Consider the following 26,117-nt stretch of genomic DNA (forward strand, 5'->3'; position numbering starts at 1 on the left):
TGTGAATGGGTGCGTCTTCTTTGAAGGTCGGACTGGCAACTCAACACTGTAAAAATCCACTGCCAATCATTAGCGGACCGGAGTTCCGCTGTGGCGACCCCTAACCGGGAAAGCTAGAGAGAGACCCCATAGCACTGCTAACCAAGGAACCCTTCCAATATCCAATCTTAACCCCACCAAGCAGCCACTTATCACCACACCCACTTTCACCTTCAAACATATGTCCACATTCTATATAAAAACTAATCTTAAACCATGCTCTACTTCAGCTGATGACCTTACAAGTGAATATCTTAAAAAAGCAGACAGCACTGCCTACCCTGTGTCAATCCTTATAAACAGATCAATCCAGTAATCACATGTTCCCTCTCTCTAGAAGGGTCACGCATTATCTTTCTGCACAAAGATGGAAATTCAGACATCCATTAACTTTAGAACTATAAACAATCTTGTATCCCCCTCTCCAATATGTAAACCGTCTCCTGCAAGAACTCCTGTCCCCCACACAACATGGCTTCAGTCCTTCCCACAGTACTAACACCTTCCCCCTACAAGGATGTGCACCAGATATCTACCTTCTCTCTGTTGAGAGCTTAACGAGTCTTGCTCGTGCATACTAAACGCAGGTGCTGCCCCACTCCACAATACAGTGACCAAATCAGCCTTCCTCCTATAAGGACGTGCACTACCTTCTCTCAATTGAAAGTTTAATGCGTGTATGCTAATTATTTCTTTTTTACCAAGCATTCTTCACATATCTTTGTGCTGTTTACTTTTTGTGGTGTGCATGCTAGCAGTCTCAAGCAGTCTCCAACCTCCACTCTGTAGCCTTTCCTCCTCCCTCAATCATTCTTGTTGCAAAAAATCTGTACATGGCTATACCACTAGATGGCAGCCCACCCCATTCTTAATTTCTATCAATTTTACTGTATAGGTTTGGTACTAGGCTATCTGCCCGAAGGCATTTATAAGCCTAGCCAGAATACGTTGGCTTTCGCCGCCCCCTTAGATTAGTTCCCTGTGCCTCTGTCCAGCAGAGCCACTGAAGTGATCCCAAAGGTAAACCGTTTCCCATCCACTCGTCAAGGTTTCATTTGAAGAGTGTTAGCGAGCAGCTCTGCCTAGTAGACCGGGATCTTGTTCCAAAGCATGGGAAGTCTCTGGGGCAGGAATCTATCCCTCCAGCACGTCCTATTTATTGTTGTGGTGAGGTTTAGATCCCTAGAGCATGTGGCTCAAGGGGATAAGGTTTTCTTTAGGTGGAGCAAGTCCATCAATTCTAGGTTGGACATGGCCTTGTATGTCAGGCAGAGATCACCTCTGAGTAGGCGGTATGCAACAGAGCACAGCTGTAGTTTCTTCAGCCGAGCTGCATAGGGCATCTGTTTGAGGCCAGTGATCCCCTTGGGAGAGGTACTTCTGTGGTCTTTCCAGCTGTTGCAGGTGTCTTCTAAGGTACATCCCAAATGGGGCATTATACTCTATGATGGGTCTGATGAGTGAAGAGTAGAGGGGCACAATGACCTCTTTCGATCTGGATGCGAACCCTTTTGTGATTAGGTGGGCCACGTAGAAGGATTTTCTAACCACTTTGGCAATGTGATTATCAAAGGTGAGATTACCATCTACTTGGGTCCCCAGATCCCTTAAGTCTTCCGTATTTAGGGGACTACCATCTATGTGGCAGTTTGTGGGTACTTTGTTTTTTTCCAAAGGGGATGACTATGCACTTTTTGGCATTTAGCTTGAGGCCATGAATTTGAGACCAGGTACCCATCTCAGTGAGACCCTTTTAGAGGATGTCTGTCTGTGTCAGCCGGAGAGTCAACTACTGCCCCTAGTTTGCAGTTATCTGTGAACTTGGGTCAACCATAGTCCTCCTGCGCTTGCCTGTACCTCTGAGAAGTATATGCCGAACAGGAGGGGTGCTAGGACTGAGCCCTGGGGAACACCACTTGTAACCGGTTTAGAGTCGGACCTAGCTCCCGCAACTCTCACCATGTGGGTTCTGTCCATAAGCCAGGTGACAACCTATCTTGTGACGTAGGGGTTTACGCTCAGGCTGGTGAGCTTGTCTATAATACCAGAATGGTGTCGAAGGCCTTAGCGAGGTCTAGGTAGGCTGCGTGTGTACCACCTTTCCCTCGTCTACAGCCTTGGTAACTGCCTCAAAGAAGTCCACCAGGTTCAGAAGCCATGATCGGCCCTTAAAGCCGAACTGGGTAGGGTCCAGTGTTTGGAGGTTTCCAATATCTCTGTTAAGGAGTTCCATGATGCGCTCCATAGCCTTGCAGACCAAGCTAGTCAGGCTTATAGGGCGATAGTTCCTGGGGGCTGCTGTGGCTCCACCTCTGTGCAGCGGAATAACCGTTGCTGTGCGCCACTCTATGGGTACTTAGCCTGTGGAGAGGCTGAGTTTGAACAGTGCGTTTAGGTGAGGGGTTAGTTTTGTCTGAGCTCAAGTAGGACGCAGCCTGGGACACAGTCCGGTCCCATTGACACTGTGTTTTTGACTTTGGAGAGGGCTGTTTTAACCTGAGTGTCTGCGATTTCAGGGACTCTACATTCTTCTGGTATGGTTATGGGCCCTTTTGGGGGTGGGGAGTTTGCGCTGAACTTGTCTGCCAGGATGTTGGCGATATCGGTCAGTTCAGTGTATTTTGTGCCATTGCCCTGCTTCCTGCTGCTCTCCATCTGTAACATACTGTCAAACCCCAACCTCACTGTGTACTACTTTCAGTCACCTGTATTTACCAGTTGCTGTATGTACTTAGCAGTGGCTGCTTTTCAGATTGTTTTGGCTCTCGTTTTTCATCCCAATAATATCTCTGATACTGGCACCTTGCCCGACTCCCTAAGCGGTCACACCTCCATGCATTTGAACATCGCTCACCATTCCCCTTCACCTACAACATAGTTGTATTTTAAACCGTACTCTAACTTTTGGCCCCCAATCTTTCTCCAGTTGCTTCAAACAAATGAACTGGAACCCTATGAAAACTCTGACAACGCTGTTACTTTCTTTAATACTACATACATCAATCTACTACACAACTTTGCTCCTCTTAGAACCAAGAGTTAAACTCAAAAACTGCCCCCCGCTTTCCAAACAATAACCCTCATGCATACCCGTGATAAAACAAGAAGCTCTACCAAAAATACAAAACTCCCACACTCCATACGGAATTTAAACAACTTCGTAATACAGTCAAAAACCAAACTGCTTCTGACCGCAAATCCTACTACTATAAGCTTCAAAACAATCAATCCAACCCCAAACGTTTCTTGAGTAGCAAGACAACCCATTCCCTGACCCAAATACCCCAGAGCATTTCATGGCCTCTAAATTTAACTCCTTCATAGACTATTGCCAAGCTCATCACATATTTCCCCAACAACTCTACAGCTCCGGCCACATTTCCCACCAACTCCTCTCTGCCACCACTGCCAACCACCCCCTTCCCATCACCTTACCCATTCCTGTAAACAGAAGCCCTGCTCTAATGCCCCTGACAACTTCCCAACTACCTTCCTCAAGTTAGCTGCTGATGGCATAGCTCTCCCTATCTGCATCCTAATTAAATCGTTCCATTCAAGAGTCCTATGTACCTCTCCTCTGGAAAAAGGCATTTCCTTACACAAAAGGAGGCAATAACTATAATATCTCCAACTTCCACCCATAAAATCCTTTAAAAATGTATTCACCTCCAACTTTTACCCTACCTCATAGATAATCTTCTGACCCCAACAAAACATGGATTCAAACCCAGACAGTAGCACCACAGCCCTGATATCCTTCCTCGATATAAAATCGACCGGGCGTGTGACTCTGGCAACATGGTATCAAATGCAAAGGCCTTGGATAGGTCTGGACACAATCTAGCCTACTTTTGTCCAAGCTCTCTAAAAACTAAATTTGTCGTCCTCTTCTATCAATTGGTTTTCGTTACCTCACAAATGAGCAGAAGGCCGTCAAGTGGAATACTGTACCTCCCTCTACCTTGACACTCTTGACAGGTGTCCCCTAAGTTTCTATCCTGGGTCCTTTACTATTTAACATCTTCATTAAACCACTTCCATCATAGTAACCCAAATGACAAGCTTATACAAAACGCAGACTACTATCAACTGCTCCACTGAATCTCTCCCTGAACTCATGCATGAAACCCAGCTTGCCTTCAACTACACAAACACAGATGCTTAACAATCACCTGGCTCTAAATGCATCTAAAACAAAACTCATGATCTTTACCCCATCTAAAAATACCAACTTAAACAAGAACTCCTTCACTCTAGTCAGCCAAAACATGACTCCCAACCAAATTACCCCCCATACTAAAGCTCCTGGGTGTCAATGATGAACAGTTAAAGTTTGACATTCACCTTAAACATCAAGAAAACTCACAGTACTGTACCGCCATAATTGCTACCTTACTTCAACCAAACTTGCCTTCTCTTCCACCTACCTCCTTCCCTCTCTCATGAGCCGCTCTTCTTACCAATCAACAAGCCACCCTTAAGGCTAAACTAGCATCATGTTACAATAAGATCTCCAAGATTGCTACTAACTCCAAATTCTCCTCCCATCACTGCAATGCCTTACATTACTTGAACTAGCTGGAACTCCCCAATTCTCTCTCTCTCTCTCTCTCTCTCTCTCACACACATTCAGCTCAGCAATGCTCAAACTCATTTTTAAGCAATCTCTCTGCAACCTCCCTCTACTTCATCCTTACTCTGCATCCCCTCAAATCTCTCAGGTCCAATAAATCAGAATCCCCTCAAAATATACAAAACCCTTACAAACGTCCGAGCAATTTCGGTCATTTTCTCTAGCACGAAAATGGAACACTCTCCGTACCCATATCCGCACTACCCATAACCTCTCCTCTTAAACATTGCTCCATTCCTATCCTTCTACTTAGGTGGGATGACAGCAAAAGCATTAGCATTCCCAACTCCCTCCCACCTAGTCCCGCTTCACGTAATCTATTCTCTCCCAAAAATTCTACCTACACTAGCTATGCTTTACTCCCTCATTCTCTCTTCTACATCTGCTTACCTAATATTTGCCATGCTCCCCCCTTCCTCGGCTCACTCACACTACTATTTTCTCTATACCTTACCCAATGTAAACATCAGCTTTCCATACTAAACAGTATGCTTATTTCATGTCGTCCTAACTACTACTACTGCATTCTAAAATCAACCCATTCCTACTGCATCAAATGTTTAAATGAACTTAAATTGTGCTTTAATTTCTGTCAATTTTTGTTGCTGTAATTCCCTTATATTAATCCTGTACTACTACTTTGTCTTTCTTAATAATATTTCTACATGGAACCTTTTAATTCCAGTCAATCTGCATTTGTAATTACTGAAAAAACATACAGGCTTAAAATTAAAGTTATGTATGTACCTGGAGCTTTTCTACCCAGGCCTCGACTGAAAGAGGGCTCATCTAGGCCCAATGGACTTTCCCAGTTAAACTGCAAAAAAATAAATAAAACAAAAAACACTGTACTTCTAAACTATACAGATACTGCCAATAAACCTAAAAATAACTGCAAACTAGTTTCTTCCTTATTTCTAGATTTGTCTAAAGCTTTAGCAGTACTTGCGTATTAACGCAACCAGGTTGGCACACTTTGGCGACAGAATTTGCTAGGCCGCTTCTACTGTGCCACTCTTAACCAGTTAACCTGTCACCGAAGATAGTTATTCCTGACATGCTGCTATTCAACATCTGTTTCTGTACACTGATTTGCATACACGCTAGTATCCCGAAGCATACCTTGAAATGCTAGTGCGCGTCACTTCACCTTTTCAGCAAAAAAAGTAAACAAAAACATTACAAAAGGTTCAGGGACACAATGCTTCTTGGAACATGACAGTAAATAAACTAAACAGCCTTTGTGTACTTTTAACAGTACATGACAAAAGATTCCAATCTATGCAACCTATTCACCTTTACACCGAAAGGACAGTTTTAAACTGGAAAACAGTTATTACTGCAGCTGTCATTTTAATCCAAAAAACTGCCTTCCCTGACATTAGAACAGTTTCAGGAATTGTGGACAGGTACCCCAATGACAATTAAATTTACCCATATTGGATAAAACCAATTTTGTAGTCCCTCAGGAGCTCATGATGAGTAAACTAGTGACAATAACAAGGTCAGTTATTTTTCTATAAAGTAGTTAGTATTGTAACTTAAGTGGAGATAGTGGTGTCACAATTGTCTAGCAAAACAATTACAATTGCTCCCGAGTGCATTATCTAAGCGCATAATCAGAACTGTTCCCGAGTTTGTCACAGAGTATGACATAAGCAATAAGACTGAAGTGTTATAGATTATACTTTTGTAAATGTAAAGGAAGGCAGCTTTCTTAGATTAAAATGACAGTTGCAGTAATAACGGCAAATGTTTTCCAGTTAAAATACAGTCTTTTCAGGGTAAAGGTGATGGTTGTGTTAATATGCAAGTACCGCTTTCAACAGTTTGTCACAGCAACCATTTCAAATGTCCTCATTAGGTCTCTCTCAGCCCACCCTTCTATGGTTCAAAGGCTACCTACACAATAAATATCAGGTCAGTAAAATGGCACTACATCCTCTCTCCATACCTCCCAGTAACCACAAATGTACCACAAAGCTCTATACTTTGTCACCTCTTCTAACAAACACTCTCACCAACACCCTCCACACATCCATATAACAGGCTTCCCTAACAGAGTAAACAGATGACTTCGCACTCATTTGCACGTCTGACAATGTGGCACACCTCCCCCAAAATTACTCTGAATGCTTTAACAGCAACAGAAACGTGGTTTTGTAGTTCACAAGTCACGGCTCAACCCCCTCCCCCAATTCCCCTCCCATGAATAAATCCTCTTTCCCGATAATATACCCACTGAGGTCACGTCTCAGTATGTCAACCGTAAATATGATCTGCATATACAAAACTGTATAAGAAAATGTCATCAATAAAACAAGAATGATTTATAAATGTCAAAAAAACTCAGACACAACTAAAGCTACAGTTGCCACTATTTATCCCCCCAACTTCTTTAAGGTACTCCCATTCTTACTAACCTTCAGGCATCACAAAAATAAAAACACGTGCAAAGCTATAACAAAGTTGCTACACTTGCAGGAAATACCCCTTTCAGAACCCACCACTGTGGTAGTACTAAGACACCTAAATCGGTTAGATCTACACATGAACTAACATACACAGCTTCTTACCACCTATAAAATTACCCAGAAACAATCTGCTTGACCAGCACTAATTAACATTCTACACAACTAAGTTCCTAGTCAGTCAAATGATCCAATGGCCAAAAACTGCCTGTCCACAAACATATCAAATATGCTAGACATTGCATGTATGTGTACCACATTGCTAAGGCATGGAACTCCTTATCACTATCCATCAGGTCAATACCCTCCCTTCCATCCTTCAAAAACAAACTATTCTGAAAGACTTCCTAGCTAAAAGCTAGTTCTGTTCTTGCTTAACAGGATAAATAAAGTTCCTAAATGTGGACAAATACTTAACAGTAGAGAGTTGATTATCCAAACTACCCTAGATCCAAATTAGTTTGGATAATCAAACATATAAAATTGAACCAGATAAAAAAGCTTCTATAATCTTGGATTTTTCTGAACGCAGGGAATACACCTTTCAACCATTCAGTGATTCCAGTGGACAATAAAGAATATTTTTCACACGCAGGCAGGCTACTAGATAAAAAAAACAAGTGAATACATATAACGTTTACATATTCAGACTATGATTTTTACTAATCAAAAACTTTGTACATTCAAGACAGACTCTCTACTGTATTCATTCCTTACATCTCCATTATCCCTTCTTCATTCACTTCCCTACCTCTACCAATATCACTCCTTGGGCTCTCTCTCAAAATATACCATAACCCTGCTTTTCTCTCACTTTGCATTGCAATTCTCGTTTGTATTATACTAAAACTTAGCTTTAACTTCTCTATAGACCGGCTACACTTCTCTATTAAATCACTGCATACGACTTGTATCTACTCTTAACCAATGTTGTCACATTAAATACCAAATTACATATAAATTAAATTTTTTGTATTATTAAAGACTGTAAAATTATAATTCTTGAAATAAGTTATAATATTTGGGAGCTTTTCTCACTGGGCCTCCACCCAATCAGACTTTCCCAGTAACCAAACGTCAATCAATTACTCAATCCCCAACTCCAGCCAAGGCAACCTAGCTTTGATTAGCAGCATGCGGGGAGTATCTTGGTGCTCCCCAATGTGAGACAAAGCCCATGAGGACAGTAGTCCTCTTATAATTCCAGGATGGGTGAGGGAAGGGAGGGGGATAAGAGGGTAGGTCAGTCATATGACAAAAAAAAAAAAAAAAAAAACCCACTCATGGGAGCAATGCCAGTGCAACCCCCCCCCCCCACCCACCCATGACTCCCTCAAGTTCCATGCCAGCCCCAGCCTCCCCCTCAAAAAAAAAAAAAAAAAAAAAAAACTTTCTGGAAGATAAAAAGGAGTTGATGGTCCCTGGTAATCACTGGCTCTATGACCAAAAAGTATTGGGGGTGGGGGGTGAATCCAGTTGCTAACACACTGTCAAAGATTCAATGTTACCCCCTTAGAGATATTAAAAAATGCAAATTAGCATTATTTTAAAGCTGCATATACTGATGCACATTACTGACAACACTGCACAAGTTATGCTTGCTCATTTGTTTTAATTCCCGTGACTGCACAGATTTTATATGGAACTGCTTTGATTTCCTTACACACCCCAGAAGCAACTGACAGGTGACCTAGCAAATGTTTAGAACTGCCCCTAGGTCATAGATAGTTAACAGGCATGCAGCCCAAGCGACCATTAAAGAGCCTATCCCAAATTCCCAACTGCCCCATAGTAAGTGCACAGTATGCAAATTAATGCATAAAGATTCAAACCATGTACACAGGAAGTGTCTCAATGACAAGACAGAGCTGTAGTCCCCTGCACTTTGTGTACATACGTACATTATATATTGCGTACAATGTGTTTTCATTACATGTGGAATGGAATAGCGCCCCAATAACTTGTGGGAAAGTGCAAAGGATAGCAACCATTACTATCACTCAAGTTATCACCATGGCAGATAAAAACACACACACCTGGAAAGGTGTCAACACTCTCACTTGTATGTCTACCCACTCAAAAGAAAAGCAGCATAACCATGTCCGCCACATGCTACTTCTGTATGCAAGAACATAGACAAGTATTATTTTATTTATTTCAGTTTGATGACCAGGGAGGTCCACTGGGCTCAGGGAGCCCATTTTCAGTGGAGGCCCGGGCAGAAAAGCTTCACAGTACATAGAAAATATAAAGAATACAAAGTATAATGAAGAGAGTTACAAAATACATATTGCACAAGTGCATGGATCGTACTATCCCAAACAGAATCAAGACGCTATCCTCCAAAAAAAAGGAAGCCAATCTGGTGGTCCCTTGCCATAAACAAACTACAACAGAAGGAAGAAACTGTTGCAAAAGAGAGTAAAATCCCATGATTGGAGGAGCTCCCTGGTCAGCCTCAGTAAGAAGCTGAGATCTCTCAAAGATCCTACAAAGCTAGCTATGAAAACAAGACCGCCACTGATTCCAAGGACAATGACAAAGCATTCTATAGCTATATCAATAATCTCAGTGGCAACACCCAGATCTGCTCCGAGTTACAGCAGAATGGCACAAAAATTACAGAACCAACCGATACTGCCAACATCCTGCCAGATAGCTTCAGTGCTAACTTTACCCCCTCTCACCCCCCTAAAGGGCCCATATCTATACAGGAAGAATGCAGATTCCCTGTAATCACAACTACACAGGTAAAAGCAGCACTCTCTAAAGCCAAAAACACAGCATCCATGGGACCGGACAGCACCCCAGGCTGAATTTTACACGAACTGGCTCCCCATCTAAGCACCATGTTCAATCATAGCCTCACGTCAGGCTTTGTGCACACTGAATGGCGCACAGCAACAGTTATCCCACCACAAAGGGGGAGCCACCACTGATCCTGTGAACTATCACCCTATTAGCCAGATGTGCCTAGTCTGCAAGGCCATGGAGCGCATCATCATGGAATTCATAAACAAAGACATTGGTAACCTCCAAACTCTGGACCCCTACCCAGTTCAGGTTTGTGAAAGGCAGATCATGCCTCCTGAACCTGGCCGGCTTCTTTAAAGGCAGTCAACCAAAGCCGTAGACGAGGGTAAGGTGGTTCTCACAGCCTATTTTGACCTCGCCAAGACTTTCAACACCATTCCCCATTCTGGAATTATAGCTAAACTCATTAAACTAGGTATAGATCCCTATGTCACAAGATGGGTTGCCAACTGGCTCAGTGACAGAACCCACACTGTAAAAGTTGCAGACCCCAAATCTGACTTCAAACCAGTGACAACTGGAGTACCACAGGGTTCAGTCCTAGGACCTCTCCTGTTTGGTATCTACTTCTCTGAAGTACAGGATAACACAGAAAACCTCTGCCTAACGAAGTTCGCAGATGACTGCAAACTTGGAGCCATAGTCGAGTCCCCAAATGATGTGGACATCCTACAGAAGGGCCTCACTGAGACAGATGCCTGGTGTCAGAGCCATGGCCTCAAGCTCAATGCCAAAAAGTGCATTGTTATCCCCTTTGGCAAAAACTCTGCACCCATGAACTACCAAATCGTCGGCAGTCTTCTTAATGCGTGACAAGAGACCTTGGGACCCAGGCGGACAGTAGTCTCTCCTTTGATAATCACACTGCCACAGTAGTCAGGAAATCCTTCTACGTGGCACACATCACAAAAGGGTTCTCATCCAGGAAAAAAAAAAAAAAAAAAAAAAGAGGTCATTGTTCCCCTCTATTCGACACTCAGACCCATTATAGAGTACAATGCCCCTTTTGGAATGTACATCACAAGACATCTGCAGCAGCTGGAAAGGCCACAGAAGTACCTCACAAAGAGGATTACTGGCCTCAAACAGATGCCCTACACTGAGTCTCAAAAAACTCCAGCTTTACTCTGTAGCATATCGCCTACTCCGAGGTGATCTCTGCCAAACATATAAAGCTATGTGAAACCCAGAGCTGTTGGAGATGCGACACCTAAAAAAATCCCAATCCCTCCAAGCTACATGCTCTAGGGACCTAAACCTTGTCATCACAATAAACAGGACATGCTGGAGGGATAGATTAATGTCCCAGATACTTCCCATACTGTGGAACAAGTTACCCATCTATGTCAAGCAAAGTTCATTAACACTCAAAGCAAAATCTCGATGAGTGGATGGGAAATAGGAAATACACCCAGGGGATCACTTCTGTGGCTTTGCTCGACAGGGGCATAGGAAATTAACTTTCTTGGGTTGGCATAAGCTAAGGAACTTTGTTGGCTAGGCTTACTTAGGCCCTTGGGCAGATAGCCTAGTACCTACCTATGAACATATATTGCATTTCAAGTTGGAGACATAGTACCTACCTATGAACATATATTGCATTTCAAGTTGGAGACGTGTTGTTCATTGAGTACATAGATTCTAAAAATCAAGGACTGGACTTGCACTGCAGTTCTTGTCAGACATCAAAAAGGACCCCAAATAAACAACCAAAATCAAAAAACAAATCCACAAAGGTCAAAATAAAATCTATTAAGCTATACAAAACATCACTACTGGACTACCAGTGTAGAATGGTACTGCTAAGTTGTCTCTAGAGCTATGATCACAAAAAAAACTAATCTCCCCATGATGTACAGCACCACACCATGACCACGAATCAAACACACCCAATCATTCTGTGGCACACCAGATTAATCCATTCTATGTAATAAACACCATTACAATGAAAACCTTAAACCAGATAAGAGTTCCTGTTTTCTTCCCAAGCCTATTGCTGAAAACTAAGACATAAGAATGCATACAATGTTTAAATATCATCAACCAGTACAAACTGTTATGTCCACCTTATTATTCAACACCTGACCATTTCTAGCATGAATCAATACTAGATGCCAAGACCACTATTGCAAGAACCCACCTGGTGTCCACCCCTCACCATGCACCCCCCATTTTCACTAACCTTACCACTTCAGATTTAAAAAAACTAAACACCCATAACAAAATAGCAACATTTGCAACCGATTAAGCTTATTGGACTCATTACTGCCAAGCCCTTAATCTGGTTAGAACTACCCAATCTGCTCACCCCAAACCAACTTACAATGGCCCATCAGATACATTACCATCCTGAAAAAACACCAGCTTTACAAAACCTACTAAATCACTACTCAAACAAATGATTAACAAGACCCAGTAACAAATCATCAATTAACATTACCAGAAGAACAATGCTGGTGACTCCCTGTACTCCAACTATATTGCAAAAACCTGGAATATTAGGCCTCTTACCACAAGGTCCACAGGCAACAAAATTACCTTTAAAAACCTTCTCATATCCCATTTAGGGAGTTCATGGATCTGTACATGTTCTGACACAGGTTAAGCAATCTAACACAATATCTCACAGTTAGCCGTGTGTCACCATGTCACTGCAACTGTTTTAAGTTTTTCAAGTAAAAGCCTAACCCATTCGAGTTTTGTATCTAAATGTATTCCACTGCACTGTCATAAACTGTATCTCAAGGACTGTGTACTGCCTTAAGTTGAGTCTCTTTTCCAGAAAAAGTGTTATGTATATCTTATTTGTCGTACTGGAGGTTTTCTCCACGGGCCTCCACTGAAAATGGGCAGCCTGTCCAGTCGGACTCTCCCAGTAAACAAATATTTATCCTTCTTTTCTCTATCATATAAATTAATATGAGAGTGGAAGACAATGCAATAGTTAAGACGTTTATAGACAAGATAAAAGGTTTGATTTTCACCACTGGCCACTGACTGGTTACTGGCTAGGCATGTAACAGTCTGCAGAATAACTGCCTTGCATTTCACTGTGCCTCTCACCAGGCTGGATATAGAAAAAGTCATGGTTGTTTGTCACGTGCCAGAATCCGCCATATCGCACACGCACTCAAGTCTCTCAACAGCAGGCACTGTCATGACTGTCATACTCCATGTTGGCGTGAACAACTTGAGACGTACCTCCCTGGACTATATGAAGAGAGACATGATTGAGCTCGCTGAATGCGTGTCCCAGGCAGGTACACCCCTAGCCTTAAGTAGCATTCTACCGTCACCCAGAATGATGCCTCCATACAAACAGAAAATTATTGACTTTAACAATTGGCTTAGATTCTGGCGTCATTCCAGGGGGATCCAATACCCGACAGCCTGGGAAGACATGATCAACAGACCAAAATGCTTTGCTGGAGATGGCCTGCATCTGTCTCACTTGGGCTTCAGGCAAAGCTTTGACTCCCCCATAGTGCCTATTTTTTAAAGGAAAAGTCGAAGCTGATACTAACATAAAAAGTAACAACTTTTTTTTAGGAAAAGTATAAGTCGATACTACCAACATAAAAATTCCAACAAAAAGCAAATTAAAGGTCATGCTACTAAACGCTAGGAGTCTAAACATGAAACTGCATTCATTGCAAACATTCTTAAACCTGGAAAATGCTGACTTTTGTGCAGTCACAGAAACCTGGTTCAAAGCTGGGGAGAGCACCACAGCCTTACCTGGTTACTCATCCTATCATACATTCAGACCCCAGACTGTGGGCAGCAAGGCCAAAGGATGTCCACTCCACCTATCTGGCCCTCTTCAAATCTATCAAGATTCAACTCTTTAATCTTGAGTGACTTCAATTACCCAACCATAGATCGGAAAAGCTACTCCTGCCAGAACACAAATGCCCAAAGATTCCTCGATTCTGTCAATGCAAATGCCTTGGAACAGCTAGTCAATATCCCCACAAGAGGTGATAATATCTTGGACTTGGTATTAACCAACATGAGTAACCACTGCAGCATCCCCTGGTAGGATCAGACCATAAAGCAGTCACTTCTTTCGAAGTCACCATCTCACCTGACCCCCCCCCCCCCCGCCAGGGTCAAACAAAAAACTTCTCCAAAGCTGATTACAACCTCCTGAGGGATGGTATAAACAGCTTCGCAGCCCCATCCCCTCTGTAGGAACTGGCACACATGTCCAAATCTTCACCAATGTACTAGACTAGCATTTATATAGATGCATGGAATCAGGAATACCCGACAGGACAAAATCATCCTCAGCAAAGAAGAGTAAACCTGTCTGGTGGAGATCTGTAATAAACTATATAACAAAAGAAAAAAAATTGCTGTCCAGGACCAAGAAGGAGCAGGTGCCCAATTGGAAGCACTTTCTCCTTAGTATGAACAAGCAAATAACAGCACAAGTGAAATCCTCTAAAGCCAAAGAGTCCAAATTGGCCACATCTACTAGAGACAGTCATAAGGCCTTCTTCACATATGTCCGCAACCTCCAAGGAAGCGGCCAGATCTGTTCAGAAATGGTGGTCAAGGACACCACATACACAAATGTGGTAGATATAGCCAACCTACTGTGACAGATTCAGTGAAAAACTTCACAGCTCTGCCCCCCACCCCATCAATAAATCAGGACATCCCCAGTACCTGCCCCCCTCCCCTTACCGCCAGGGAACAGGTCATCACTGCCATCTCAAAAGCAAAAAATACAGCCTCCATGGGACCAGATAACATCCCAGGCTGCAGCCTACATGAACATGCACCACCATTAGGCACCCTATTTAACCAAAACCAGAGCATCAGCTTTGTCCCAGCCGAGTACAAGACAGCCACACGGCCATCCCTTTACACAAAAAGTGGAGCATCCACCGACCCGGGTGATTACAGACCCATCAGCCTAACTAGCCTTATCTGCAAGGCCATGGAACGAATCATCATGGACCTCATTAACAGGGGCATTGGCAACCTCCAAGCACTCAATCCCACACAGTTTGGCTTTGACAAGCAGAGGTCATGTCTTAAATCTGGTCAACTTCTTTGAGACAGTCACCAAAGCCATCGACGAGGGGAAGACTGCACACCACCTACCCTGACCTGGCCAAAATCTTCGACACTACTCCCAACTCGGGCATGGTAGATACACTCTCAACTAGGCATCAATCCATATGTTACCCAATCAAAATAGGGGAAGTCACTTCAAGCAGTAGACCCGTGCAATGGAAGAGCCGCCTCACCCTGGGGAAATCACCTTCTTGATCGTGGTATTCCACCTGCCAGGTAAGTATAAGTAACTAGCATCATACCCCAGTGATCAGTCGTCAGGCCTCTTATTCGGGATATACTTCCCTGAGGTGCAGGCCAAAACCAGTGGGCAATGGCTGACTAAGTTTGCCGATGACTGCAAGCTGGGCGCAGTCATCAATTCCTCAAGTGATGTGAATGTCCTCCAAGGAGGGTCACCCAAATAAATGACTGGTGCCAGAAACATGGCCTCAAGCTGAATGCAAAAGAACGCATCATCCTCCCCTTTGGGGAGAGTGACACCCCCACATATCACATTAATAATAAAGTCCCAAGTACACAATCAGCAGTGAGGGATTTGGGCACCCAGGTTGACAGCAGCCTGACCTTTGACCACTATGTTGCTTCCGTTGTATGGAAAGCTTTCTACATGGCCGACCTCATTAATTAAGGGTATCTCATCCAGGGACAAAGGTCATATAACATCTCTGTATTCTTCACTTATAAAAGGCCAATTATTGAGTACAACACCCCCTTCTGCATGCATCTTGCAAAACACATGCAGCAGCTGGAGAGGCCACAGAGGTTCCTCACCAGGAGAATCCAGGGCCTCAAACATCTACACTACACAGATAGGCTAAAAGCTCTGTCCCTCTACTCAGTTTCATACAGACTCCTCAGAGGTAACCTCTGTCTGGCATACAAAGCAATCTCAGACCCCGCCTTGCTGGGACTTGCTGCGTATCTGCAAGTCAAGCTCCACTCGAGTAACCCGTACACGCGACCTCAACCAGGTCTGTGAATCAACAGGACTTGTTGGCAGGCAGACCCGTGTCCCAGAGACTCCTCCATCTATGGGATAGACTCCCTCTCCATGTCAAGCAGTGTACCTCATTATCCCTTTTTAACCGCAACCTGGATGGGAAACAGAAAATACACCCCTGTGATTCCACCTGTGTCCCTACTGGACAGGGGCTTTGGGTGCTGACTTGTCTAAACATGGGCAAAACTCTTGGGCCTCTGGGCCAACAGCCTGGTAACCTTCTATAATTTAAAGAAAAACACGTAATTGTATTGTAACGCTTTGAAAACTCATTTCCACTGACACAGAATAAAGCCACATACTTCTGGTAGCAGTACATGCAGGAAGTGGGTTATGGGTAAAAAGCACTGTTACTTAGCAAGCACTGATGGCGAAACTCCATAAAACTAATCAATAGTTGTTTTCAAAGCATGAAATTATTACCACCATCATAAAAATTGACATTAATGTATTAAGCTACTCCACTTGTACAAGATCGCCATTAAACAACTATACATTTGGGGAATGTTACTTAAACTGGGCTTCAACGTATTCAACATTTTGTACAATGACATCACGCTTTTTCTTTTGGCTGCTCCCGTTAGGGGTTGCCACAGCGGATAACACGTTTCCATTTCTTCCTGTCCTCTGCATCCTGCTCTGTCACACCAACCACCTGCATTGTCCTCTCTCACCACATCCATAAACCTTATCTTAGGCCTTCCTCTTTTCCGGTTGCCTGGCAGCGTCATCCTCAGCATCTTTTTCCCAATATACTCTGCATCCCTCCTCAGCACATGTCAAAACCAACATAATCTTGCCTCTCTGGCTTTGTCTCTAAACCTTCCAACCTGGGCCGACCCTCTAATATACTTATTCCTAATCCTGTCCACCCTCTGCCACTGTCTCCAACCCATATAACATGGATGGTCTCACTACCCTCTTGTAGACCTTCCCTTTCACTCTTACCGGTACTCGTCTGTCACAAATCACTCCTGACACTCTTTCTCCACCCACTCCATCCTGCCTGTACTCTCTTCTTCACCTCTCTTCCACACTCACCATTACTCTGAACGGTTGATCCCAAGTACTTAAACTCATCCACCTTCGCCACTTCAACTCCCTGCATCCTCACCATTCCTCTTATCCTCCACTCTCATTCACACGCATATATTCTGTCTTAGTCCTGCTGACCTTCATTCCTCTTCTCTCTAGAGCACATCTCCACCTCTTCCCTACTCTCACTACAGATCACAATGTCATCTGCAAACATCATAGTCCACGGGGACTCCTGGTTGATCTCATCTGTCAACCTGTCCCATCACCATTGCAAATAAGAAAGGGCTCAGAGCTGATCCTTGATGTAATCACACCTCAACCTTAAACGTGTATGTCACTCCCACCACAGACCTCACCGCTGTCACACTATCCTCATACATATCCTGTACCACTCTTACATACTTCTCGGACACTCCCAACTTCCTCATACAACACCACAACTCCTCTCTACGCACCCTGTCATATGCATTCTCTAAGTCCACAAAGACACAATGCAACTCCTTCTGACCTTCTCCACCAACAGTCTCAGAGCAAACATTGCATCTGTAGTGCTCTTTCCTGGCATGAAACCATACTGCTGATCACCAATCATCACCTCCCTTCTTAACCTAGCTTCCACTACTCTTTCCCATGACTTCATGCTGTGACTGCTCAATTTAATCCCTCTGTAATTACTACAGTTCTGCACATCACCCTTATTCTTAAAAATCGGTACCAAAACACTTTCTCCATTCCTCAGGCATCCCCTCACTTTCCAAGATTTCATTAAACAATCTAGTTAAAAACTCCACTGCCATTTCACCTAAACACCTCCATGCTTCCACAGGTATGTCCTTTTCCATTCTTCATAGCTATCCTTGCTAATCCACTGCACTTCATGATTCACTATCTGCACATCATCCAACCTTCTCTCTCCCTCTCATTCTCTTCATTCATCAGCTCCTCAAAAGTACTCTTTCCATCTGCTCAAACACTCACTTTTCGCTTGTGAGTACGTTTTCCTCATTATCCTTCATCACCCTTACCTGCAGCACATCTTTACTAGCTTGGTCCCTAATCGGTACATGCCCTTTTCTCCCTCCTTAAGTGTCCAACCTTTCATACAGCTCTTCATACGCCTTATCCTTCGCCACCTCTCTCTTATCTCTCTCTTTGCCGTGCACCTCATCTCCTTATACTCCTGTCTACTTTCTTCATTTCTCTGACAATCCCACTTCTTCGCCAACCTCTTTCTATGTATACTCTCATGTACTTCCTCATTCCACCACCAGGTCTCCTTGTCCTCCACCCTCTTTCCTTTCCAGATGTCACACCAAGCACCTTTCTAGCCATCTCCCTTACTAGCTCTGCTGTAGTTACCCAGCTATTCGGTAACTCTTCACTGCCACCCAGTGCCTGTCTTAACTCTTCCCTGAACTCCACCTCACAATTACCCTTTTTCAATTTCCACGATTTGATCCTTGATGCTGCCCTCACACTCCTCCTCCTCTTCTTGATCACTAGCGTCATCCTACAAACCACCATCCTATGCTGCCTAACTACACTTTCCCCTGCCACCACTTTACAGTCTCCAAACTCCTTCAGAATGGCCCTTCTACACAAGATATAATCCACCTGTGTGCATCTTCCTCCACTCTTGTATGTCACCCTATGCTCCTCCCTCTTGTTAAAATAGGTATTCGTCACAGCCATGTCCATCCTTTTCGCAAAATCCACTACCATCTGACCTTTGGCATTCTTTAGCTTAACACCATACCTACCCATCACTTCCTCATCCCATCTGTTCCCTTCACCAACATGCCCATTGAAATCTGCTCCAATCACCACTCTCTCACCCTTGGGTAGAGTCATCACCACTTCATCTAACTCACTCCAAAATTTCTCTCTCATCCATTGTACACCCAACTTGTGGAGCATATGCACTAACAACATTCATCATTACACCACCGCTTTCTGGAATTCATAAACTCCAATGCCCTAGATCAACTTATCCACACCCCCACCAGGGGCAACAATATCCTAGACCTAGTCATTACCAACATGAGTGACTGGTGTTCCACACCTGAAGTCAACTCCTCGTTGGTCCGATCCGACCATAAGCTAATCACCCTTGATATCCACATCCCACCCCCACCCCCCATTAAGGAAGCCACAGTAAGAAATTTCTCCAAAGCCAACTTCATGCTTCTTAAGACAGAAGTAGTGAACTTCATGACACCCATGCAGATGGACAACACAGTTACAACTGCTGAATCCTACACAAATGCGCTCTATAAGCACCTACATGAGTGCATGGATCGTGCTATCCCAAACAGAACCAAGACGCTATCCTCCAGAAAAAGGAAGCCAATCTGGGGGTCCCCTGCCATAAACAAACTGTACAACAGAAGGAAGAAACTGTTGCAAAAGAGAGTAAAATCTCATGAGTGGAGGAGCTCCCTGGTCAGCCTCCATAAGAAGCTGAGATCCCTTATAAGATCCTCCAAAGCTAGCTACGAAAATAAAATTGTTGCTAATTCCAAGGACAACCACAAAGCATTCTATGGCTATGTCAAGAATCTCAATGGCAACACCCAGATCTGCTCTGAGTTACAACACAAAGGCATGAAAATTACAGAACCAACTGATATTGCCAACATCCTGGCAGATAGGTTCAGTGCTAACTTTACACCCCCTCACCCCCTAAAGGGCCCATATCTATACAGGAAGAATGCAGAGTCCCTGTAATCACAACTACGCAGGTGAAAGCTGCACTCTCTAAAGCCAAAAACACAGCATGCATGGGACCGGACAATATTCCAGGCTACGTTTTACACGAACTTCAGAATGAACTGGCTCCTCATTTAAGCACCATGTTCAATAATAGCCTCGCATCAGGCTTTGTGCCCACTGAATGGCGCACAGCAACAATTATCTCACTCCACAAAGGGGGAGCCACCACTGATCCCGGGAACTATAGACCTATTAGCCTGACGAGCCTGGTCTGCCAGGCCATGGAACATATCATCATGGAACTCATAAACAAAGACATTGGTAACCTCCAAACTCTGGATCCCACCCAGTTCGGGTTTGTCAAAGGCAGATCATGCCTCCTGAACCTGATCAACTTCTTTGAGGCAGTCACCAAAGCCGTAGATGAGGGTAAAGTGGTTCACACAGCCTATCTTGACCTCACCAAGGCTTTCAACACCATCCCCCATTCTGGAATTATAGCTAAATTCAATAAACTAGGCATAAATCCCTACGTCACAAGATGGGTCGCCAACTGGCTCACTGACAGAACCCACACTGTAAACGTTGCAGACTCCAAATCTGACCTCAAACCAGTGACAAGTGGAGTACCACAGGGTTCCGTTCTGGGACCGCTCCTGTTTGGTATCTACTTCTCTGAAGTACAGGCTAACACAGAAGGCCTCTGGCTAACGAAGTTCGCAGATGACTGCAAACTAGGAGCCATAGTCAAGTCCCCAAATGATGCGAACATCCTATACACACTGAGCAGAGTGGATGAGAGTTGTTGACCACAACTGTTAGCTGAGATATACAAGTATCCTGTTTTTTTTTTTCCGATTATTTATACAGATTGTTTCTAACAATTAATATATAGCACTTTTATTGCCTTTTTAGTCTGAGTGTATTTTATTGCCATTAACTAATCTGCACAAGTAATTGATTTGTTTGCAGTTAAACGCATTCTGTATCTTTATCTGTTTAAAAACTTTCATTTGTGGCTTTCTCTAGTGCTTACTGTCTTTAGGCTATTGTTTTTGTCCCCATCCCCCCTCCCAGCTGGTGTCTTGCTTTTATACCTGGTGGCTTTGCAGTTGCCCGCCCCTACTGTAATCTGTGACACTCCTCCCAGTCTAATGTCATTAGCTCATTCTACCTAATACAAAAAGAACATTGGATAAGGCCGTTTCTCCTTTTTTCCTTAAAAAAAAAAAATTTTTTTTTTGCCTGAATCTCCTTGTGTTTTTTGACTGTGCTTCTCAAACATTTTGGAAATATAGAGTATATTTCAGAGCATTTATTATAACTGTAATTGCCTTAATATTGCTACAACTCAAGTGCTCTAGGTTGCACTCCATCTGAAGTGTGTGTGTTTTAGCTGCTTTTCTGTATTTTATTTTTTTTATTTATTTTTATTTTACATTTGTTGACCGGGCTAGTCTAGCTGGAGATATTTCCATTTTCAGTAGAGGCCCGGGGAGAAAAGCTCCACATACTTAATAATAATATAGAAAAACAAAGCAATAAGAGGCAATGCCACATACATTAGGAAGGAATTAACATAACATTGTACAGTAAACCATCAGGATTAAAAAATTGTGGAAGATAACATTTACATAACATTTGTTGGCAGAGTAGCAATGTAAAGGAAGAGTGAGAAGTGAGGTTACAAGCTAATAAGTAGAGTATTAGTCAGGGTTACAGCAAGGGCATAACCATTGAAGTTTTAGGTGATTTTTAAGATTAAGTTTGAAGAGGGGAAAGGAGGAAATAGAGGTTAGGTTGGGTGGCAGCATGTTCCATTGCTTACCTGTGGTGATAGAGAACAAGGAGTCACCAGCCAAGTTGTTAGATTTGGGTATATAAGCTAGGAGTTTATTAGAGGAGCGTAGGGAATGAAGATTATTATAGGGTGTTATAAGATTGTTTAGTGTAGGTGTGTTGTTAGGTAGGTAGAAGATTTTATGAGCAGTTGTTAGTTGAGAGAGCAGCAGAGCATTTTGCAGTTCAAGCCAGTCTAGCTGATGTATGTTAATGCAGTGATGGGTTCTATAGGGCTTACCAGTTACAAACCTTGCAATACTGTTGTAGGCTTTGGTAAGTTTGTTGAGATTGTTTTGCTTTAAATTGGTATAAATGGGAGCAGCATAGAGGAGGGTAGAGAGTAAATGAGAGTGGGCAACGGTAGTCCTTGCCTTAGGGGTGAGGAAGGGTCTTATCCTATACAAGGAGCCTAATTTTCTGTTAATGGACTTAATGGTGTTATTAATATGATTGTCAAAAGTGAGTTTATTGTCTATTGTAACTCCTAATAACTTACAGGTCAGTTCAGGTGATATAAGGGTTCCATTACTAGCTAGGATGGAGAAGTGTATGGGAGGGGTCTTGTTGTTAGGAGTAATCAGAAGTAATTTGGTTTTTTTGGCATTCAAGAGTAAGCACCGGTTTTGGAACCATGTTTCTACTATGGAGAAGATAGTTTGGCTTAGAGATTTAAGCTCAGGGAGAGATTTTGCAGAACAGATGATAGTAGAATCATCAGCATACTGTATGCAGGTGGATTGAGGAATAGCTACATGAAGATCATTTATGAACAGAGAGAAGAGAAGGGGTCCTAGAATAGAGCTTTGAGGGACTCCTAGTAAAACAGGGAGATATGAAGACAAGTGATTTTGCCACAAAACAGCTTGTTTTCCGGTTGCCGAGTTAAGACTTGAACCAAAGGATAGAATTAGAATCCAGAGAGAGGGATTGTGGGGTATTTATAAGTAGGGTGTGATTGACCATGTCAAAGGCTTTTGACAGGTCAATGAAGAGTGCAGATGAGAGGTAGTTATTGTTCCGGTTGGTGTTAACAGTATTGGTGAAAGATAGAAGGGCAGTGGTGGTGCTGTGAAAGGGTCTAAAGCCATGTTGGCAGCTGGCCAGGATGTTATTTTTAGTTAGGTAGTCTATTAGCTGATGATGGATACATTTCTCCATGATCTTAGCTAAAGGTGAGAGTAGTGCTATGGGCCTATAGTTGGAGTACTCAGAGTTGCCTCCTTTATGCAAGGGAATGATGTGGGAGATTTTCCAAAGATTGAGGATAGTGCTTTCAGAAATGGTATGGTTAATAAGAATAGCTACAGGATGAGCAATTGCTCTGGCTGCAAGTTGAAGGTATTCAGCTGGAAGGTTATCAGAGGGTGTACAGGGTTTTAGCTTGTGAATTAGTTTCTGGATAAAGGAGATTGAGATGGGTTTTATCTTGAAAATAGGACGATTGTCATGTTGGGAATTAGGTAGGTTAGTGTTTGTAAAGGTTAGCTGTGTGGCCAGGGTTTGAATGTTCTCTGTAAAATGGGTATTGAAGGCATTGGCAATTTCTAGATTGGTTTTATTTTCTGACTCTAGGGGTGGAGGGGTACTAGAATGGCCGGGCTGAAGAAGGTTATTAATGGCAGTCCAAATTTTTTGTGGATTCTTGGTGCGAGACTGTTGAAGTTTACTATAATAGGCTTTTTTGTCAGAGAGTATGGCTTTTTTAGTAGTATTACGTAGTTGTCTAAAGTTCAGGTGTTCTGAGACATCTCTAGTTGCTCTCCATTTAGCCCAGGATTTGTTTCTTATTAGTATTTTTTGTTTTGTGTCTTTTGAGAGCCAGGGAGCAGATTTGAACTTTATCCTGATAGATCTTTTGGGTGCGTGGGTATCTAGTATTGTTAAGAATTTGTGGTTAAAGTAGCTGACAGCTTCGTCTAGTGGGAGGATTTTTAGGGGATTCCAGTCGCATGCATTTAGTTCCATTTGAAATAAGTCAGGATTAAAATGTATTTTGGTTCTGACAGTAATAAACTTAGGAGGTTTGTTTATGTCGTTTTTATGCCTGATGATATATGTGGGCAAATGGTCGCTGATATCATCTGGCAGGGTTCCTACTTGATAGTTTTGTCTTTGTTTATTGACTAGAATCCAGTCTAGGATGGTCTCTTTGTTGTTAGGTTTGTTGATTCTAGTAGTGGTGGTAATAGTTTGTTTAAAGTTATGTAGGTTGATATAGGAAGAGGGATTATCATTGTTGATACTACACCAGTCAATGTTGAGGTCTCCTAGAATAATAGTTTCTTGTGGGTAGGTTGAGGAAATCCAGGACAGGGTATCTTCTATATTAGTAATGTTATGGCCAGGGGGTAGGTAGATGCAGAATATATATATTTATAGCTTTGTTGGAGTTGATTTGAAATTTAGAGATCAAAATTTCAGCTGAGTTAACTTTTTAAGCCACTCCACCTCCTTTACGTTTTAATCTGTCATTTCTTAATATGTTATATCCTGGTGGGGTTATTTCATTGTCAGTGGTTGTGGGTTTTAACCATGTTTCTGTGAGGCAGAAAATATCAAATGAGTAAGTACTGAGAAGGGCGTGGAGATTAGTTGTTTTATTGTTTATGCTTCGAATGTTAAGATGTCCAATTTTTAAGGAGTTAGGAAAATTAAACAGGGTATCAGGGGAGTTGGGTGGAGAATGTGTAGCAGATGAAAAGTTAGGTTTAGGTGGGACAGGGTTAGGGTGGATGTCACCAGCTTGTAAGGAGGAATATTTGAGAGCAAGTATGTGGCTGTGATTAAGGATGGGTGGGATTTTTATTTTTTTTACTACAAGGTGATTCAGTTTTATGGGAGTAAGTCTGTGGTATTTAGCTTGTAGGTAATTGGAGGTGGAGGTGATATTGATGTGGGCTTGGGCTAGTGAGTTGTTAAGGGTAAGTGTTTGTTTTTGTGAGTAGTTATGCAGGTAGAGGTTTTTTGTTTCAAATAAGGTGATTAGATAAGTGGTGGTAAGGACTACTGCAATTGAAGTTAAGAGTATAGCCATTTGTAGGGTGTGTCTGGATATAGTTATCATGATTCAATGTGAGTAGAGGTATTAGATTTAGAGCTAGAATATAAATAGGCAAAATATAAAAGTAGAGAGACTTGGTGTGAGGGTATGTCACAGTGCCTGAAGTGGGAAGGAGTATAGAGCAGGAGACACTGTGGAGGGAAAAGAGTATTTGAGAGAGATGTTGGGATTCTATGTGAAGTGGTAAAGGTTAGTTTAAGAGGTAGAGTATAGTAGAGATTGGAGAGTAGGAAGTGAAATGCTGTGATAAGTTAGGTTAGTGGAAGTGGTAAAGAGTGTAGTTACAAAAGGAAAGTAAGAGATAAGGAACTAATACTAGGTAGGGTAGGAACTAAGAATGTAGTGGAGTGAGTATGAGGCTTACAGTGGAAATGTGAGGGTGGAGTAAGCTATTGCTGGGTGGGTGTGGTTGGGTAAGAGTAATTGGTTTCAAGTTGTAATTGGGTGTTAGAAAAGAGGGGTGTGGCCATAGAAGTATAAGGTTAGGAACACTGGGGGTGGGAGGGAATTGGGGGTAGGGTAGGGGAGCGAAGTGAGTCCGCAGGGCGAACGGAGCGGGTAGAAACAGTGAAAGAAAAGAGCAGGAGTGGAATCAGTCAAGATATAAGAGAGACTAAGTAGTGTAAGTTTGGAAGGGTGAGTTAGTGAAGTATGGGGAGAGAGTAAGGGGATACTCTGTGAGTTACAAGTCTAGAGGGCAGAACAAACTGCAAGGGGAAATATATACCTAAAAGAAAATAGTTGTATTTCAGTCTGAAAGAGCTAACAGTTGGTACAGAATTGGACAGGAGAAAACTGCTATCTAGAGGCCGATTTAGAGAAGTACAAGAGCAGTTTCAGTTATGGAAGGGAAAAAAACGGGCGAGGGAGAGACGGTTACAGGGGTAAACTAGAGTGTTGGATGCTGGTAAGCCGCTGGCAGACACGAGGCAGAGCCCTATCCTAGACCACATACAAACACCACACAAAAGTTTGCAAGATAGAGGTGCAAATACATACAGCAGTCTTTAGGCAGACACTAAGTGTGCTTCAGAAGGTATGTTAGGGTCCAAAAACGCCGTGATAGCCTCAAAAGTTGGGAGTTTCACAGGGCAGGAACCACACCAGGTGAGCAAAGGCACACACACAGGAACAGAGGACAGGCTGATATAGCAGTCTTTATGCAGGCACTAAGTGTGCTTCAAAAGGTATGTTAGGGTCCAAAAACGCCGTGATAGCCTCAAAAGTTGGGAGTTTCCCAGGGCAGGAACCATACCAGGTGAGCAAAGGCACACACACAGGAACAGAGGACAGGCTGATATAGCAGTCTTTAGGCAGACACTAAGTGTAAATATAGACTTCTCCGTTTCTTAAAATAAATAAGCTCTACAAAGTTGTTTTATTGCATTCCTGCCTGTATTTCTGAGTTTTTTACAC

At 42.9% G+C, this 26,117-nt stretch overlaps 1 protein-coding gene and 1 pseudogene across 3 annotated transcripts in view; both read right to left on the bottom strand.

Moving 5' to 3' along the window:
• The window catches only part of USPL1 (ubiquitin specific peptidase like 1), a 1,186,769-nt gene that overhangs the window by 1,019,749 nt on the left and 140,903 nt on the right, over positions 1-26,117 (bottom strand). The gene's annotated exons all lie outside the window — the stretch shown is intronic.
• Positions 15,129-15,269, bottom strand: LOC122803683 (annotated as a pseudogene).

The sequence above is a fragment of the Protopterus annectens genome, chromosome 5.part1 (assembly GCF_019279795.1).
Source record: "Protopterus annectens isolate FY-2018-M chromosome 5.part1, PAN1.0, whole genome shotgun sequence".
NCBI classification, from domain to species: Eukaryota; Metazoa; Chordata; order Ceratodontiformes; family Protopteridae; genus Protopterus; species Protopterus annectens.